General features: G+C 43.9%; 1 long non-coding RNA gene and 1 other non-coding gene across 3 annotated transcripts; both read left to right on the forward strand.

Moving 5' to 3' along the window:
• The first annotated feature begins 511 nt into the window (after nucleotides 1–511).
• Nucleotides 512–617, forward strand: LOC117722118 (U6 spliceosomal RNA). The gene has a single exon (XR_004608507.1). It is a non-coding gene; the product is annotated as a U6 spliceosomal RNA (small nuclear RNA).
• Nucleotides 618–1,799: 1,182 nt separating this feature from the next.
• Nucleotides 1,800–10,883, forward strand: LOC117721882 (uncharacterized). Of its 2 annotated transcripts, XR_013104495.1 has the most exons (4): nucleotides 1,800–1,990; nucleotides 3,390–3,454; nucleotides 3,563–3,795; nucleotides 9,096–10,883. It is a non-coding gene; the product is annotated as an uncharacterized LOC117721882 (long non-coding RNA). The 2 variants fall into 2 exon arrangements; XR_004608479.2 differs by lacking the exon at nucleotides 9,096–10,883 and having other exon boundaries at nucleotides 3,563–4,660.
• Nucleotides 10,884–17,612: the final 6,729 nt, after the last annotated feature.

Consider the following 17,612-nt stretch of genomic DNA (forward strand, 5'->3'; position numbering starts at 1 on the left):
TACTGTTAGTCCAGGTAACCTTGTTCTATGGACATCAGGAAGACAATGGGAAAGCTGGGTGTGGGTATGATGGCACCTGCTGGTAAATCCCAGCACTTGGTAAGTTGAGGGAGAATTGCTCTGACTTCAAGACTTCAAGGTCAGCTTGGTCTACAGAGTGAGAGCCTGTCTTAAAACATCCTCCCCCAACACACACACACACACACACACACACACACACACACACACACACATCCACAGAGAGACAGAGACAGAGATTATGATACATGGGTGTGTATTATAACTTGAAGCAATATAAAAAAGTGAGTTCTGAGCCAAGCATGGTAGCAGAGAGATCTTAGTGAATTGAAGGCCTGCCTGGTCTTCATAGTGAGCTCCAGGACAGTCAGAGTTACACAGTAAGGCCCTGTCTAAAATAAAATTTAAAAATTCTCCAATAAGAATACAGAGAAAAACAGGAATGAGTTTTGTTGGGTGCCATAAAAAGAATAGGAAAAAAAAAATCCTTTGAGAGCTCTCTTTGATAGCACATATTCTAAAATTAGAACAATACAGAGAAGATTAGCTTGGCCCTGTGTAAGGCTGACAAGCCAATTCATGAAGCATTCCATATTAAAAAAATAATAATCATACAGAAGGACTAGGACAAAATTGATTTACAAATCCATGAACATTATTTTCTCCTAAAAAAGAATTTGAAAAAGTCTTATACTTGTAAACTCTTGAAGAAATTAAGAAAATTGGGTATACAAGCACAGGAGAGTGAAGTAGCCAACAGTGTAAAATCTGGAGTCAGGTTGCTTGCATTTGGTCTTTGGAGGAGGGACCTCACTTCTTGACACAGTTTTCTGGATTGGTGAGTGGCAGGGATTAACTAGTGTAATTGTGAATGGCAGAAGTTCTTCCTGTAGGTTGCATATGGATGGAACACACAGGACCCTAAATATTAGCTCTTATGACCTTCTGAAAGTAAGAGAGGCTATAAGTATTGTTGAGTACTTGAGGTAAGGAAGAAAGAGAAAGCCAGTGGGAAGCCAGTGTTTCTTTTCTGCTTCCTTGCACAGTGATGTGAATACTCTCTCTGCTCAACCAGGATATCCTTAAGGAGGAAAAATTTCTTTAGGTTTATGAATTCAGAGGGGATCACTTCCTGAGAGAGCTGGGAGCTGGGAAAGTAGTACAGTAGGTGTCTTTTAAGTTTTATTTTATGAGTTTGAGTGTTTTGCCTATGTGTGTATATGTCTGTGTATCATCTGTGTGTCTCGTGTTGGCTGAGGCCAGAAGAGGGCATCTGATCCCAGGGAACTGGAGTTGCAGCCAGGGTTGTGGGTTGCCATGTAGGTGCTGGGAATTGAACCCAAGTCCTCTGGAAGAGCATTCAGTGCTCTAAATGGCTGAGCCCTGTGATGGTTAGTTTTGTCAACTTGGCACAACCTAGGGGGAAGAGAGTCTCACTTCCAGTAGATCTACATCACCTGTGTGTATATCTGTGGGATTTACTTGATTATTTAATTGAGCTGAGATTCCCACTCACTAAGGGGAATCTCCATTCAAATGCTGATTTCTGTGCCCCCATATCTGGTTGCAATCCTTATTCTAATTATCTCCTGTCTCAATGTTGTGTAAGCTTTGCTCCCCATTCATTCTCTGTTTTGTCAACAGAAGTTGATTAGCCAGTGACTGAGCAGGAGAGACACTTCCAGCTAGAGAGATGGAGGAAGGAGGGAGGGAGGGAGGGACAGAGGGGGGTTTGGGGATTAGCCATAGGGAGTAATACTGTTTAATTGCTGTGCCCTTAAAGCTTGTTACATAAATCAATTATTTGGGAGCTAGCTGGGTTAAGAGGAAAACAACCAACAACATTTACTAAGGACCTCCTGACAGGCCTGTGTGAAGTAAAGAAGAACATTTCTTCTTTCTGCTTGACTGTGGGTGTGACTTGCTGCTTCACGTCACCTTGACTTCTCCTCAGTGTTAGACTGCATCCACGGTAAGCAGAATAGACTTTCTGCTTTTCTACCTTAAGTTGCTTTGCTTGGGTATTTTATCATGTCAACAGAAGTGAGATTAAAACTGGTGATGTATACTTGTACTGCCAAACTTCCGGAGCTAAAAAGGAGGGAGACTGTTGCAAGTTTGAGGGCACCTTCTTCTATCTAGCAAGTAAAAAGCTTGCTAGAGCTACATGGCAAAGTTTTGTCTCAAGAAAATAAGTAAGTAAATAAGTGCTGTCTTAAGAGTGTATTGAGATCATTTCATTTAAAATTAAGGGGCATGGCTTCAGAGGTGGCTTGGTGAGCAAGAACACTAGTTGCTCTTGCAGAGGACCTGGGTTTGGTTCCCAGCACCCGAATGGCAGCTCACAACCATTTGTAACTCAAGGAAATCTGAAGCTTTCTTCTGATCTCTGTAGGGACTGTACACATGTGGTGCATTCACACACATAAAATTTAAAAAATCTTCTTTAAAAATAAGGAACACAAAGAAAGATAGTTGACAATCTTTTTTTTTTTTTTTAAGAAAAATATTTAAAAGAAGATATTTATGATCCTTCATTCTGGATTGGTATTTAAAATCATTTAGGAACTGTTTTCTATTCATAGTAATGTTAGCCTCTAAATCACAGTTGTTAGTGTTAACTCATTCCTATTTGCTAAGTGGGCACAATCCTAGGTTGGGCTTACACAGTCAAGGTGAAGTGCAGCACTAAGTCATTTCTCTGCTCAAGTTTAAATTGAAAAGTGGTAGTTGGTTGTCTCAAGTCCAGAATACTGTAACAAATCTCCTTATTGTGTGTGAGATAGTCTCAGTATGAGATCCAGGCTGCCCTCAAGGTTACAATGCTGCCCTCAAGTTTACGATCCTGCCAGTGTGGCTATATACACTTTTAGTCCCTTATACACTTTTAGCACTCTGCAGGTAGAGGCAGGCAGATCTCAGATTGGTCAACATATTGAGTTCCAGGCCAGCCTGAGGAACATAGTGAGACCCTGGCTCAAAAAAACAGTCAATTTATGATCCTCCTGCCCTTTATAACCACTTTGCTCCAGCTCCCATTCACCACCTGGGACTACAGATGCCATAATGTCTAGCAGAAATTCCCCAATTGTTTATTATACTTAGACCAATAAAAAAAAAAAATCCAGTGTATGTAGGGTAGCCCTGTAATCCCAGTACTTGGGAGGTGGAGGCAGAGGGAATTTCAGCTGTACATTAAATTGAAGACCAGTCTGGACTATCTGAAACCTTGTGTCCAAACAGCCCCAACAACACAAATATGTCTTTGGGTAGCAATTGTGAGGGGTTCAGAAGTAGCACGCATTGGGCTAGACCTTGAATCTGTCCCCAGGACCACAAAACAGTACTCATGTATCTATCTATTGCTACAGACACATTACTTAATGCCAGGGACACAATTCCTCCACGTGGCGCCGTGATGCAATCGAGACATCAGGTAAGGTGTGACAACTGGGCTTCCAGTTTTTACATTTCACACATAGCATTGTGTGGAGTATGCCTTTCTCAGACCTTATTATGACACTTTTGTTTTGCTTTTCTGTAGTGGAGAAGACAAAGGAGGAAAAGAGAAAGTAAATTCAAGATGGACGCTGCATTGATAAAACATGCATTAGTTGCTTTTCTGTTGTGATAAACACCATGACCAAAAGCAGCATACAGTTCCAGAGGGATAGAGCTTCTAGTGACAGGAAGGGCATTGCAACAGACAAGACTAGACAGGGCAGAGAGAGCTGGAAGCTGGTCGATCTTGTGTTCATCCTCACGAAGGATGTATGGGTAAGCAGAAGTGGAGCCAGGCTATAACCTCCCAAAGCCCACCCTCACTGTCCTACAGGTTCCATGACCTCCCCAGACATTTGATCATCACCTGGGGAGCAAGTGTTCAAATAGATAAGATGATGGAGGACATTCCTCATTCAAAACACAACCCATAGTGTTTCACTATAACTTTTTTTTTTAATAAGTGGGAGTTCACTGTAAAATAACAGTAAATACACAAACTAGCGATGTTTGTGTATGTTATTATAAAGTATTCTATAACTACAAACAAGTATTATATACTATACAAAATTGTTTCATAATACCTTTGGCCTGCTGGCATGCTGTAGATTAATTTACACCAGTATTATGAAGCCATCATCATAATCATGGTGGGCTGTATTATGTTGCTACTCATTGCTAGGAGACAGCAAATGTTCATCTCTGTGTTAGACTTCTTACTGATGTGACCAAACCTCTAACACACAGGCCTTTGAGGTGGGGGGGGGGTGTAGGGAGCCGTGGTGAGCAGTGACAGAACTCGCCATTACAAGATGGCACTGGCATCCGGTGCTCCCACAAGTAAACAACTAAACTGTGCAGGTGCAAGAGGTGAAAGCGCGCCAAGTCACTGCCTATCCCGGGGCGTAATATGGGGTGATGAGTGAACAGCCAATCAGAAGTGAACACGCCACTCTAGGGTGCATATAAGCAGTGCCTTTTCCAGGCTTGGGGTCTTCCGCTTCAGCTGATACAAGAATAAAGCCTCGCTGTAGTAACTATCCTAACACTGCCTCCCGTGTCTCTCTTGTGGGCGAGGGGACTTGGAAGGGGCGTGGAACATCTGGTGCCGAAACCCGGGACCTTCAAGGTGCTGCGGAGACCCCCCCCGAGATTTGGGGTGGGTTAAAAGACTACAGGATCGAGGTACCTCTCTGAGAGGTATGTTTGGGGTGGAAGCCTTGGTTGTGAGCGGATTTTCACCCATTGCCGCCGCTGCACTAGTTGGCCTCTTGCTTGTGTTGCTTTCGTTTTTAGCTTATTTGTGTTGTGAAGATCCAGCTTGCAGCACAGCTATTAATGCAAGTCAAGAGGTTTTAGAAGAGGTCCACTCCAGTGTATCAGAAACAGAGCGTGTTAGCCGGCATCAGGCCAAGGAGCCTGGGGAAAAAGATAAGGCCAAGGAGCCTGGGAAAGGGAAGCAGGCAAGAAGGCCTGGACAAAAGAAGCAGACCCAGGAGTCTGGTAAAAAGGGAGAGTACTAAAAAGAAACAGAGGCCACTGCAGGGCCTGTTAAGAATAAGGACCCTTCACCGGCTGGTGAAGAGAGAGTGGAGGTCAAAAGGACCCCCCTTCACCCCATTAAGGAGCTTGCCGCCATAGACCTTAGCAGCTCCGAAGAAGATCTAATGCAAGGAGAGGAAGAAAGCCTAGAGGAAGAGGTAGCCACCTATGAACAAAACAGATATGGACCAAAAAATAACCATCCTGAGATAAGACTAAGAAAGACCTTGAGTCCCTCGGCCCCGCCCTTGCCTCCGGCCTAAGCCCCAGGCAGCGTCTCTAATTCATTTCTCAGCCCAGGAGATCAGAGACAGCTACAGCTGGAATTTCCGGTCTTTGAAGGGGCAGAGGGAGCCCGTGTTCATGCCCCAGTAGAGTATAGGCAGGTCAAAGAATTAGCTGAGGCAGTACGTGCATATGGAATTGGGGCTAATTTTACCGTATCCCAAGTGGAGAGATTAAGTGCAGTTGCTATGATGCCAGGAGACTGGCAGGACACAGTGAAGGCGGTACTTACCAATATGGGCCAATATTTGGAATGGAAAGCGCTCTGGCATGAGCAGTTACAAGCACAAGCCAGAGCTAATGCAAGCATTGAGGGTCAACAATTATGGACTTTTGACATGCTGGCTGGAGTTGGCGTACATGCGAACGACCAGACCACTGATCCCTGGCAGGTCTACGCACAGATAGCATCAGCTGCAATAAAGACATGGAAGTCTCTCCCTAGGAAGGAAGGCAGTAACCTTTATTTGTCCAAGATAATTCAAATATCTAGTGAGTCTTTTTCTGATTTTGTGGCCCGAATGACCGAGGCAGCGGGAAGGATTTTTGGTGACCCGGAACAGGTGATGCCATTGATAGAACAAATGGTCTTTGAAAATGCTACAGTGGAATGCCGCACAGTCATTGCCCCTCGTAGGAACAGGGGGTTACAAGACTGGTTGAGAGCCTGTCGCGGCTTGGGAGGTCCCCTTACTAATGCCAGACTTGCAGCAGCAAACTTAGAAATGGCTGCAGTCCTCCTTAAAGGTCAGAATCATGGAAAATTCCCTTCAAAACAAATGGCCCGATGCTTTGCCTGTGGGAAGGCGGGACATATGAAGAAGGAGTGCCCAAATAATCAAATACCATCAAAACTGTGCACCAGGTGTGGAAAGGGCTATCATCTGGCTCGGGATTGCCGCTCTGTTAGAGATATAAGACGTCAGATCCTCCCTCCAAATCCCTCAGCCATTAAGGAAGAAAAATTTTCAAAAAACGGACATATGGGCCCAAGATCCCAGGACCCCAAAAGATATGGGACACTGCTGAACACTCAGGGGACTCTTTTCGCTGCAGAGCCACAAGGGGTTCTGCAGGAGTGGACCTCTGTTCCACCTCCCAAGTCGTACTAATGCCACACACGGGGGTGCAGCCGATCCCGGTTGATTCTAGAGGTCCCCTGCCAGGGGGAAGTGTCGGCCTTATTTTAGGCTGCTATTCTCTTACTTTAAAAAGACTTATGATACACCCCGGTGTAATAGATCAAGATTATACCGGAGAACTTCAAGTTCTCTGTTCTAGCCCACAAGGTATATTCTCCATCTCCCCTGGGGACAGGATTGCTCAACTGGTTGTCCTTCCAAGCTTGCATGATTGTTTTCCATCCACCAGGAAGCTTAGAGGTGCTCACGGGCTTGGTTCCTCAGGAACTGACTTCGCTCATCTGGTGGTTGACCTTAAAACTAGACCCACCTTACAGTTAGCAATAGAGGGGAAGAACTTTACTGGAATTCTGGACACAGGAGCGGGTAAAAGTATTATTTCTTCTAATTGGTGGCCCAAGGCATGGCCTGTCACATGATCGTCCCACTCCCTACAAGGATTGGGATATGAGGCCAGCCCCGCAGTCAGTTCTCGCTCGTTGACTTGGCAGGCACCAGAAGGTCCAACAGGAAGTTTTATACCTTATGTGCTTCCTCTCCCTGTCAATCTCTGGGGAAGAGACATCTTACAAGACCTAGGGCTAGTTCTGACCAGTGAGTACTCCCCACAAGCTATAAACATTATGAAGAGAATGGGATTTAAAGAAGGGAAGGGTCTTGGCAGGAACGAACAAGGAAGGTTAGATCCTGTCCCACAAGAATCAAACACAGGAAGACAAGGCCTGGGTTTTCCCTAGTTGCCATTAAGGGTTCTATGCCCATACCCTGGCTCACAGAGGAGGTCGTATGGGTTCCTCAGTGGCCCCTATCCTCTGAAAAATTGGAAGCTGCTACAAGACTAATTAAAGAACAAGTGCAGCGTGGTCATCTAGAACCTTCTACCTCTCCCTGGAATACACCCATATTTGTCATTAAAAAGAAATCCGGAAAATGGAGACTTTTACATGATTTAAGAGCCATCAATGCACAGATGCGACTATTTGGCTCTGTGCAACGAGGCTTGCCTTTACTCTCTGCCTTGCCTAAGCAGTGGAAAATCATAATTATAGATATTAAAGATTGTTTTTCTCAATTCCTTTGTGTTCACAAGATAGACCAAGATTTGCATTTACCCTACCTACTATTAATCATTTTGAACCTGATAAAAGATATCAGTGGAAAGTTCTGCCTCAGGGCATGGCCAACAGCCCCACTATATGTCAGCTGTATGTACAAATGGCCCTCGAGCCAATTAGGAAACAATTTCCCTCTCTGCTGCTGGCCCATTACACAGATGACATTATTATGTGTCATAAGGATTTAATTACTTTACAGACCTCATACCCCTTATTATTAAACACCTTGGAACAGTGGGGTCTGCATGTTGCTATTGAGAAAGTTCAAATTTCAGAAATTGGCTCCTTTTTAGGGACAGTTATCTATCCAGAAAAGATAATTCCTCAGAAATTGGAGATTCATAGAGACCATTTACATACTTTGAATGATTTTCAGAAATTATTAGGTGATATAAATTGGTTAAGACCATTTTTAAAAATTCCCTCGGCCAAGCTGAAACCTTTATTTAATATTTTGGAAGGGGATGCTCATATTTTCTCACTGAGGGCCTTAACACTGGCTGCGAGCCGTGCTCTACAAGTAGTAGAAAATGCTTTACAAGATGCCCAGTTGAAACGCATAGATGAAACCAAAACCTTTGATTTATGTGTTTTCAAAACTAGATGCTTACCCACCGATGTATTATGGCAAGAGGGGCCTTTGTTATGGATTCATCCCAATACTTCTCCCGCAAAGATTATTGAATGGTCTCCAGATTCAGTCACTCAGCTTGCCCTTCGTGGACTAAAAGCAGCCATTACCCATTTTGGAAGGGAGCCTAAGGTTTTGATAGTGCCTTATACTGCCCATCAAGTCCAAATATTAACGGCGACCTCTGATGTTTGGGCAGTGCTGGTTACTTCCTTCAATGGTCAAATAGATAATCATTATCCTAAGCATCCCATCTTACAATTTGCCTTAACTCAAGCTATCATATTTCCACATATTGTGTCTCAGGAGCCACTCCCAGATGGAATGGTAGTTTATACGGATGGGTCAAAAACAGGAGTGGGTGCCTATGTGGTTAATGATAAGGTTACATCCAAACAATACCATGAAACCTCACCTCAAATTGTGGAATGCCTAGTGGTGTCAGAGGTTCTGGAAATCTTTCCAGGTCCCTTAAATATTGTTTCAGATTCCTTCTATGTGGTTAATGCAGTAAAAGCATTAGAAGTTGCTGGGTTAATTAAGACATCTAGCAGACTTGTAGAAGTTTTTCAAAAGATTCAGCTTACCCTGGCTAAGCGAAGATTCCCTGTCTTTATAACTCATATTAGGGCTCACTCAGGCTTACCAGGACCTATGTCCCATGGAAATGACCTGGCAGATTGAGCCACAAAGTTGATTGCAATTGCCCTTTCACCAAAATTAGATTTGGCTAAAGCCTTTCATAAAAGGTTTCATGTGACAGCTGAGACGCTACGATGTTGATTTAACATCACTAGAAAGGAGGCTAGAGATATCGTGACTCAATGCCAAAACTGCTGTCAATTCCTACCTGTTCCACAGGAAGAAGACAACCCATTTTGGTTGCCGGAATGCCTGACGCGATGCCTCACAGTTGTGGACGATGATTCCTCAGCGGGTTCCCCTACGAATGCTTTTGATCGCTACATGGATTCTCCAAGCTTGGGTTCCTAGTATATATAGTGAATTTAGATGGGCTATCCTATCTGCTTTTCCAAAACCTATGCCCTTGCCTTCTTAAAAGGCGCCGCTTCTGCTAAACAGAATTTCTCCTATACCTTTAACTATACCGAGCGAATTAATGCCTCACTCCAGTTTGTGTGTATCCTCCATTTCTTTTCATCTTATCCAACCTCTCCTTTAATACTTGTAGCAATGTAACTTGCTTTATGTTCCAGTGCTGGTCTGCTCTTGTCTATAAGCAGGCCCTAATATCCAGAATACCACAATGGATCCCTATCCCCATTCAGACGTCTGGGACCTTGAGATTTTGATATAACGGCAGCCATTGTCACAGCTATTATGCTCGGAGCAGACGGTGCTACCATTGGAGCTATTGCCATGTTTCACCAAGTACAAACCACTGAGTTTGTCAATATTTGGCAGAAAGTTAGCCAGGCAATGGCTACCCACTCTTCCTCCACAGCAGAATTGAAAGGAGGTATTATGATACTCAATCAGAGATTAGATTTGGTTGAAGAAAGACTGGATATCTTATTTCAGTTGACATAAATTGGCTATGAAAGGAAATTCGGAGCTTTGTGTATTACCAACATTCAATACGAAAACTTTACAAAAGCAGCCAATCTCTCACGTAAATTGTCCTTATATCTTTCAGGAAGTTGGTCTGAAAATTTTGGTAATCTTCTTGAACAACTTCGCAGAGAAATTATTCTTGTCAACTCCACCCGCCTGGATCCCTCCATCGTTAAAGGACTTTCTTCTTGAATTTCTTCTGCCTTTTCTTTCTTTAAGGAAAGGGTAGGGATAGGCCTGTTTGGTGCAGCCCTATGTTGTGGATTAGTGTTCATGTTATGGTTGGTCTGCAAGCTCAGAGCCCAACAAAAACGTGACAAGGTCGCTATTGTCCAAGCACTTGTAGCCTTGGAACAAGGATCTTCCCCTGAAATTTGGCTATCTATGCTAAGAAAGTAACTGATGACTGAGACCCTCAGTCGATGCACCCCAAGGGTTCAGCCCATTGCACTGGGTCGATGAGAGGTCTAAGTCTAGCCAGCCCTTGCCTGAATAACTGTGGTACCTGAATATTTAGAGGTGTTTGCGAGTGGGTACTCGACAGGGAATGTTTCACGAGTGTGGATAGATTTCCCGAAAGTATGCCTGATTGCACAAAGGTTTGATGCCAAGAAACCTCCTCCCCTGGTGGTGCCCCAGGGTGGAGGCTCCCTTTCCCCGACAAAAAGCATTAAGATGGGTATGGGAAGTATTCCTCATTGCATGACTACAAGAGAAGAAACCCATTACAATATCTCATTTTGCACAGGGGATCAGGCCTCTGCTTTCCCTCAGTGAGTTGGTGCTGCGCTTGATAGGCAAAAGGCTGTTCCATCTTAATAAAATAGAAAGGGGGAGATGTAGGGAGCCGTGGCGAGCGGTGACAACATTCGCCAGTACAAGATGGCGCTGGCATCCGGTGCTCCCACAAGTAAACAACTAAACTTCGCAGGTGCAAGAGGCGAAAGTGCACCAAGTCACTGCCCATCCCAGGGCGTAATATGGGGTGATGAGTGAACAGCCAATCAGAAGTGAACACGCCACCCTAGGGTGCATATAAACAGTGCCTTTTCTGGGCTTGGGGTCTTCCGCTTCAGCTGATACAATAATAAAGCCTCACTGTAGTAACTACCCGAACAGTGCCTCCTGTGTCTCTCTTGCGGGCGAGGGGACTCGCAAGGGGCGCGGAACATCAGGGGACTCGGAAGGGGCGTGGAATGGTGGGGGATACCTCATATCCAAACCATAACAAACTGCACTATAATCTTATAGGATCACTGTAATATATAGGCTCTGTCACTGTGCCATATATGCCTGTATTTTTTCATTATCTAAAATATTTTCCCTTTGTCTTTCAAGAGTCGCATGCACTACCATTATTTCACAAACTCAGGGTAGAGAAATTAATCATAGTCTTCACGATCCTGAGCTAGCACACACATGTGCCCAGGACACCTTCTTACCATCTCAGAGAGTCAAGAACGTTATGAGTCAGGGGCCATGCCTGGGAAGATTTTTCAAGATTCCAGAACTTGGATAATGCCTGCAAATCTTATACCAGTTCCTTTCTATAGACCAACAGTTTCAATGCCTCCAAATGTTAGCAAACAGATACTTAGCTGTAGTTAAGGGCAGCAAGGAGAGCAGAAGTTAGGAAGGCTGAGATACCTAGTTCCTTCAGAGTATCTCTCTTTACCTTGTGGGATGAATAATGTCCTCTCCTTGAGAGGGTAGCAAGCTAAGTCCCTAGGCTTGAAACATCGGGGTGGGGGTCAGTGGGGAGAGAATTTCAGATGGAGAGTTTTGAGCAGAATTTTAGGAAAGGCTCCAGGGGCTGAGTGGTAAACAGAGATGCTTTTCTTCTTGAAGAAGCCCTTTGTGTTCTCTCTCCTGGTTTCCTCACCTGTAACTTAAGGAGTTACTTTAATATGAGGAATGCCTTATAAGACTGTTGCTATGATGAAGCAAGGACATCCATGTGAAACACTGGCACAGTTCCTAGACTACTACACAAGCTCCAGATATTAGTACTCCTGGCCTTGGAGTCATGTGAAAGTCATGTAGACAGATTCCAAAGAAATTAAACCCAACTATATGTAAAGGGTGAGCTGTAGACTGCATCCATATTTGAAACTGAGGTTATAGGTTAGAAAAAGTTATATACCCAAATTTTTATAGCTGGGCTAGGGGCATTGCTCAGGGGCATAGCTCACTTGCCTAGCAGGTTCTGGGTTTGATTCCTAGCATTGCAGAACCAACAAGCAAGCAAATAAAGCCGAAGCAGTGATGTAGCCAGTGAGCACAGTATTGGGGTCCACCCTTAGATCCTTTTTCTCCACAAGACAAAGTTTTTAGTTTTCCTTCGAGTGTTTGCTATCTCTCAATACAAATGTTAACATAAATAAAACTTTATTTCAAAGATCCCAGTTTGGAGCTTGTCTTAGTTAACAGGTTCTCTTGCTGTGAGAAGACACCATGACCAAAGCTAATAGAAGAAAGCATTTAGTTGAGGTTTTGCTTACAGTTTCAGAGGGTTAGTTCATGACCATCATGGTGTAAAGCATGGCAGCAGGCAGGCAGGCATGCTGCTAGAACAGTCTCTCAGAGCTTATATCTGATCCATAAGTTGGAGACAGAAATCAAGAGACTGGGCCTGGTCTGGGCTTTTAAACCTCAAAGCTCACCTTGAGTGACACATCTCCTCCAACCAGGCCGCTCCTCCTAATTCTTCCTAAACAGTTCCTACTTGGATGAAACATTCAAATATATGAGGCTTTGGAGCTGTCTTAGGGTTCTGACTGCTATAAAGACAGACACCATGACCAAGCCAACTCTTATAAGGACAACATTTAATTGAGGCTGTGTCGAGAGCAGGTCGCAGTGAGGTTGTAATATCCTCGCAGGGAGAGGAGCAACAGATCCTTCTCTGCTCAGGGATCAGGGATTGTATGCTAGATTGACCTCGAGATTATCAGCTCCACGAGAGGGAAGAGAATACGCCAGAGACAGAGGTTTAACATTCAATTGCTCTTTAATGATGCACAGCAAACAATATATTATCATCAATGCTAAAGCTATTGCCACAACAAGGTAGTGCCACATTTCTTGTTCTTTTCACATATCATCTCTACCAAACACAAATAATAAATTGTTAATTACCAAAGAAATAAGCATAGCAACAAGTACATCATTCATTTGTGGGTTATATGACCTGAGTCTTTATGATGGTTTCGGGTTCAGGTCCGGAGTCCGGGAAGGTGGTTGTGGGCTGAGGCTTCCAGCTATTTTGACCTCGTAGGGTGCTTGATTGCGGAGTCTGTGCTTGGCTGTGAAGGAGGGGGTGTAACCGATGCTGTCGGTCTCTCGGTTGTCAGCAAATCTCAATGATTGGGTGTTGAGGAGGCTTGGTCAGAGGATCACGTTAAGCAGTCATGGCTACCAGTGTGTGATGGTGTGCTCTGGTCAGGCTCCTCTTTTTATGCTCGATTTGACGTCACTGCTGACCGGCTCGGCCAATAACCATTTGTGTCTCGTTATCAACAGGCTCTGACTCCATTACAGCTGGTTATCACACTTACTCAAAACAACTTGTTTTCATGCACAAATATTTTGATTCATAAGGTTTCTTTTTTTTAATTTAATTTTATATTTTATTTACATTTAAGATGCCATCCCCTTTCCCCATTTCCCCTCCCTAGAAAACCCCTGTCCCGTGCCCCCCCTTTCCTTTTTGCTTTTATACAAATTTTTTTAAAATGTTAATCAAAGGATTTATAAGTTTGGTAATGCTCAATCAGAAGCGTAACCCATACCCAACCTAGATATAAAAACTATCTTTGACTGGTGGAGACATGTGAACATCTGCCTCCATGCCCCCTCTCTCTTTCTCTCTCTCTCATCACCTAGCTTCTCCTCTCCTTCATCTTCTCTCCTTATTCCATCTCTTCCTCTCAGTACTCCTTCCCTCTTAGCTCCTCCTACATATCGCTCTTCCTGTTAAAGTAAAACTTTTCTCTCAAAATACAATTAGAGCACACTTATTCCTAATTGTACCAGTGAGGTACAAGATAGTCTTAATACCCAGTCTATCATTTTGTTGACTAACCAGAACCTCTGTCATCTCTTCTAACTAAAACACTTACTTTTGATCCTGGCTTTTTTTCTGGCTTTAGAATGAATGTCAGCTGAAAACCATCTACTCAGATCTTTTCTCTCAAAGTAAATAGCCAGGATTGGCTATGAGACTATAGGTCTTCAACCCCATCAGAAATCCAGAATGACTGAGTTAACTGAAGTTATGGGAAGCACTAAGCATAGCTTCTAAAACTTAGCCAATTTATAGAGACCGCTGAACACCTGAAAAGCCCCTATACTACCAAACGTTGGAACATGATTCATAAGGTTTCAAAACAACTTCTGGTTATCACAGCACTTCAAAACAACTTCACTTCAAACTTGTTTTCTTTCCTATTATAAGATGGAGTTGGTCCTGTTAAGGGCCTGCTCCTTACAGGCCGGCTTACAGATTTAGAAGTTCAGTCCATCATCATTATGGTGGGCAACATGGCAGAATCTAGGCAGGAATGGCAAGAGAGGAGATGAGAGTTCTACATCTTGATCCAAATGCAGCCAGGAGAGGACTGTCTCTTCCACATTGGGTGAAACTTCAAATCCCACTCTTCCAGTGACACACTTCCTCCAACAAGGCCACACCTCCTTTTTTTTTTTGTTTTTTTGTTTTTTTTTTGTTTTTGTTTTTGTTTTGTTTTTCAAGAAGACAGGGTTTCTCTGTGTAGCCCTGGTTGTCCTGGAACTCACTCTGTAGAGTAGACCAGACAGGCTGGCCTCGAACTCAGAAATCCGCCTAAGGCCACACCTCTTAACACTACCGCTCCCTATGGGCCAAGCATATGCAAACTGCCACTGGAGTCATTCTCATTCCCACCACCAGAGAAATGCAATCAACAAAATAATTTAGAGTTAATTAGCATTGTGGGTTTCTTTTATACTTTCACATTAGAGGGGGAAGCCATTGTGTGGGCAATCACGAACATTTGTTCCAGCTTTGGGTCAACCACCACCCTTCATTTTTAAGGTCTCCTAACTACTACACTTTTAAACAGAAAATGTATTTTATTTGTGTGTGTGTGTTTGTGTGTGTGTGTTTGTGTGTGTGTGTGTCTGCGTGTGTGTATGCACGTGTGCACATGCCAGGTGTGTACAAGCACCAACAGAAGCTGGAAGAGGGCATCCGATCACTTGGAGCTGGAGTTATAGGAAGTCGTAAGCTGCCTGTTGTGGCTGTCAGGAATCAAACTCAGGTCCTCTGGAAGCGCTATAAGGGCTCTTAACTGCTGAGTCATCGCTCTGCCCAGAGGAGGTGATGGTCCTCTTCTTTTCTTCTTCTTCTGTCCTCTTCCTCCTCCGTCTTCTTCTTCCCTCCTGTTCCTCCTCCTCCTCTTCCACCTCCTTCTCCTTTATTGATTCTTGGTGATTTTCATATCATGTATCCGAATCTCACTCATCTCCTCATCCATTCATATCTACACTTGCAGTGGTTTGAATATGCTTGGCCCAGGGAGTGGCGCCCAGAGGTCTTCTTATTCATCTTCCTCCTCCTCTTCCTCTTTATTGCTGTGCTGAGAACCAAATACAAAGCATCTAGGCAAGTGCTTTACACTGAGCCACAACCACAGACTTGTTACTATTTAAAGTGATTTTAAGTATTTTAAAAATTGTGTGTAGGTGTTTAGTGTGTGCGTGTGTGTGTCATGGCACTCCTGTGAAGGTCAGAGAACAACTTACATTGTTTCTCTTCTTCTGCTACCTAAGTTACGGGAATTGAATTTAGGTAACATCAGGCTTGGGAGCTTGTGTCTTTAACTTCTGATCCATTTTGCCAGACCCATTGTTACTGTTTCATAGATGCCCTGGTGTCTTTATCGAGGGGAGTGGGGAGCATGGTGAGTCTGAGGAGGAAAGGAGCAGCTGAATCCATTGGTGTTGAACTCCTTGGGAGCATCCTCTCCTTTCTCTCTGGGCTCACCTGCTTGTGCTTGAGCAGCAGGTTCTGGTAGCTCAGAGAGCCTCATTTTTAGCACATAAAGAACAGAGTCTCGGTTAACAATCCTTGAAAGGTGTTGCTTAGGGACTAGGGCTGTACAAGCAATGAATCAACAGTCATTTTCTGTGTCAATGTGTTTTAAAGAGAAGCAGAAAGAACTGTGCTTTCACAGGGGAAGAAAGGCTGGGGGCAGGGCTGCTGGAGTGCACCTGTTCCTATAGGCCATGATTTCTGCAAGGCTTGCTTTCAAGGTGCCCACAGCCTGGCTCTCTGTGTCCACTGTCTCAGAATACTGATGCTACTTCTGGTTCTGAAAATATTCTTGTCCAGGGCTATAACTTTTAGTCCTCCTTTGTAACAGAGGCCTGAGATCTCAGTCAGTAGATAGGTGGGGAGGAGAGAGAAGCCAGTCTGGCCAAGCCTTTAAAGTTTAAATCATCTGTCCAGACAGGACACAGAGCATACCTCTGTGTGTTTCCTTCAATGTTTCTGAGAGATTCTGCTGGATGTTCTGCTTCATGTTTAAAGCAGATTAAAACAGAAACAAAACAAAACCACAAGGAGAGGTGACTAATTCTGTGGAGAATTCTTGCCTTTAATGTTCTCTAAGTATTCTGGTTACTAAGTTGGATCTCCCAGTGGCATACATAAAAAAGCAGAGCCCAGATGAGCTGTAATTCATTCCAGACACATAACTATCTACAATACCATAGTATACCAGTTATATAAAGATATCTTTTTCCCCCAAGACAGGATTTCTCTGTGTAGTCCTTGCTGTCCTGGCTACACTCTCTCTCTCTAGACCAAGCTGGCCTCAAACTCAGAGATCCTGCCTCTGCATCTTGAGTGCTGGGGTTAAAAGCATGTGCCACCACTGCCTGGCTAAAAAGCTATCATTTCACTTGTAAAATGAGAGTGTGAACAACCTCATAAAGATTAAAAGACGTTGTATACAAAGTATTTCACATAACTTACTTAGAAATCTTGACAGTGTCTCATATAGCCCAGGCTAGCCTTGACTTTCAAGGATGATGACCTTAAACTCCTCACACCCTTGCTTTCCCCTTCCTAGTTTGCATACAGTACCACACACACTTGCTTTATAGGACTTTAGGGGTTGAGTTCAGAGCTTTGTCCATGCTACATGGGCAGTCTACTAGCTTTGCTACATCTCCAACCTGAAAAGAACTATTTTTAACATATATCTCTGATCTCTGTCAGGAATCCAATCCTGTGCTGATTTCAGTATGTGGTTCTGAGTGCAGACCCCAGTATTTTGGCACATTTAGCACTTGGTATATGTACTCCTGAGTGATACCCCTAGCCTTTTCTGATATCATCTGATAAAGACTTTGCTTTTTTTTTTTTTGTGGTGGTGGTGGTGGTGGGGGGTGGAGAGTTCTTCAAGACAGGGTTTCTCTGTGTAGCCCTGGCTGTCCTGGAACTCACTCTGTAGACCAGGCTGGCCTGGAACTCAGAAATCCACCTGCCTCTGCCTCCCAAGTGCTGGGATTAAAGGCATGTGCTGCCACTGACTGGCAAGACTTTGCTTTTGAGATCACAGAATCAGGCTATTGACTATGCATAGATGTGGTGTAAACATTCTTGGTATTAGTCACTCAGGAAGGGTTAGTGCCCACAATTAGGAAGCTGGGATTAGAGCAGGGCAGTAGGTGCCTCTTTCTTATGTCCTTTGTCCAGCTGAAGGATGAGGAGCCTTATTAAATAAGATAGGTTGCATGCCATAGCTACAGGTCGTG

This window comes from Arvicanthis niloticus, chromosome 16, assembly GCF_011762505.2.
Source record: "Arvicanthis niloticus isolate mArvNil1 chromosome 16, mArvNil1.pat.X, whole genome shotgun sequence".
Classification (NCBI taxonomy): domain Eukaryota; kingdom Metazoa; phylum Chordata; class Mammalia; order Rodentia; family Muridae; genus Arvicanthis; species Arvicanthis niloticus.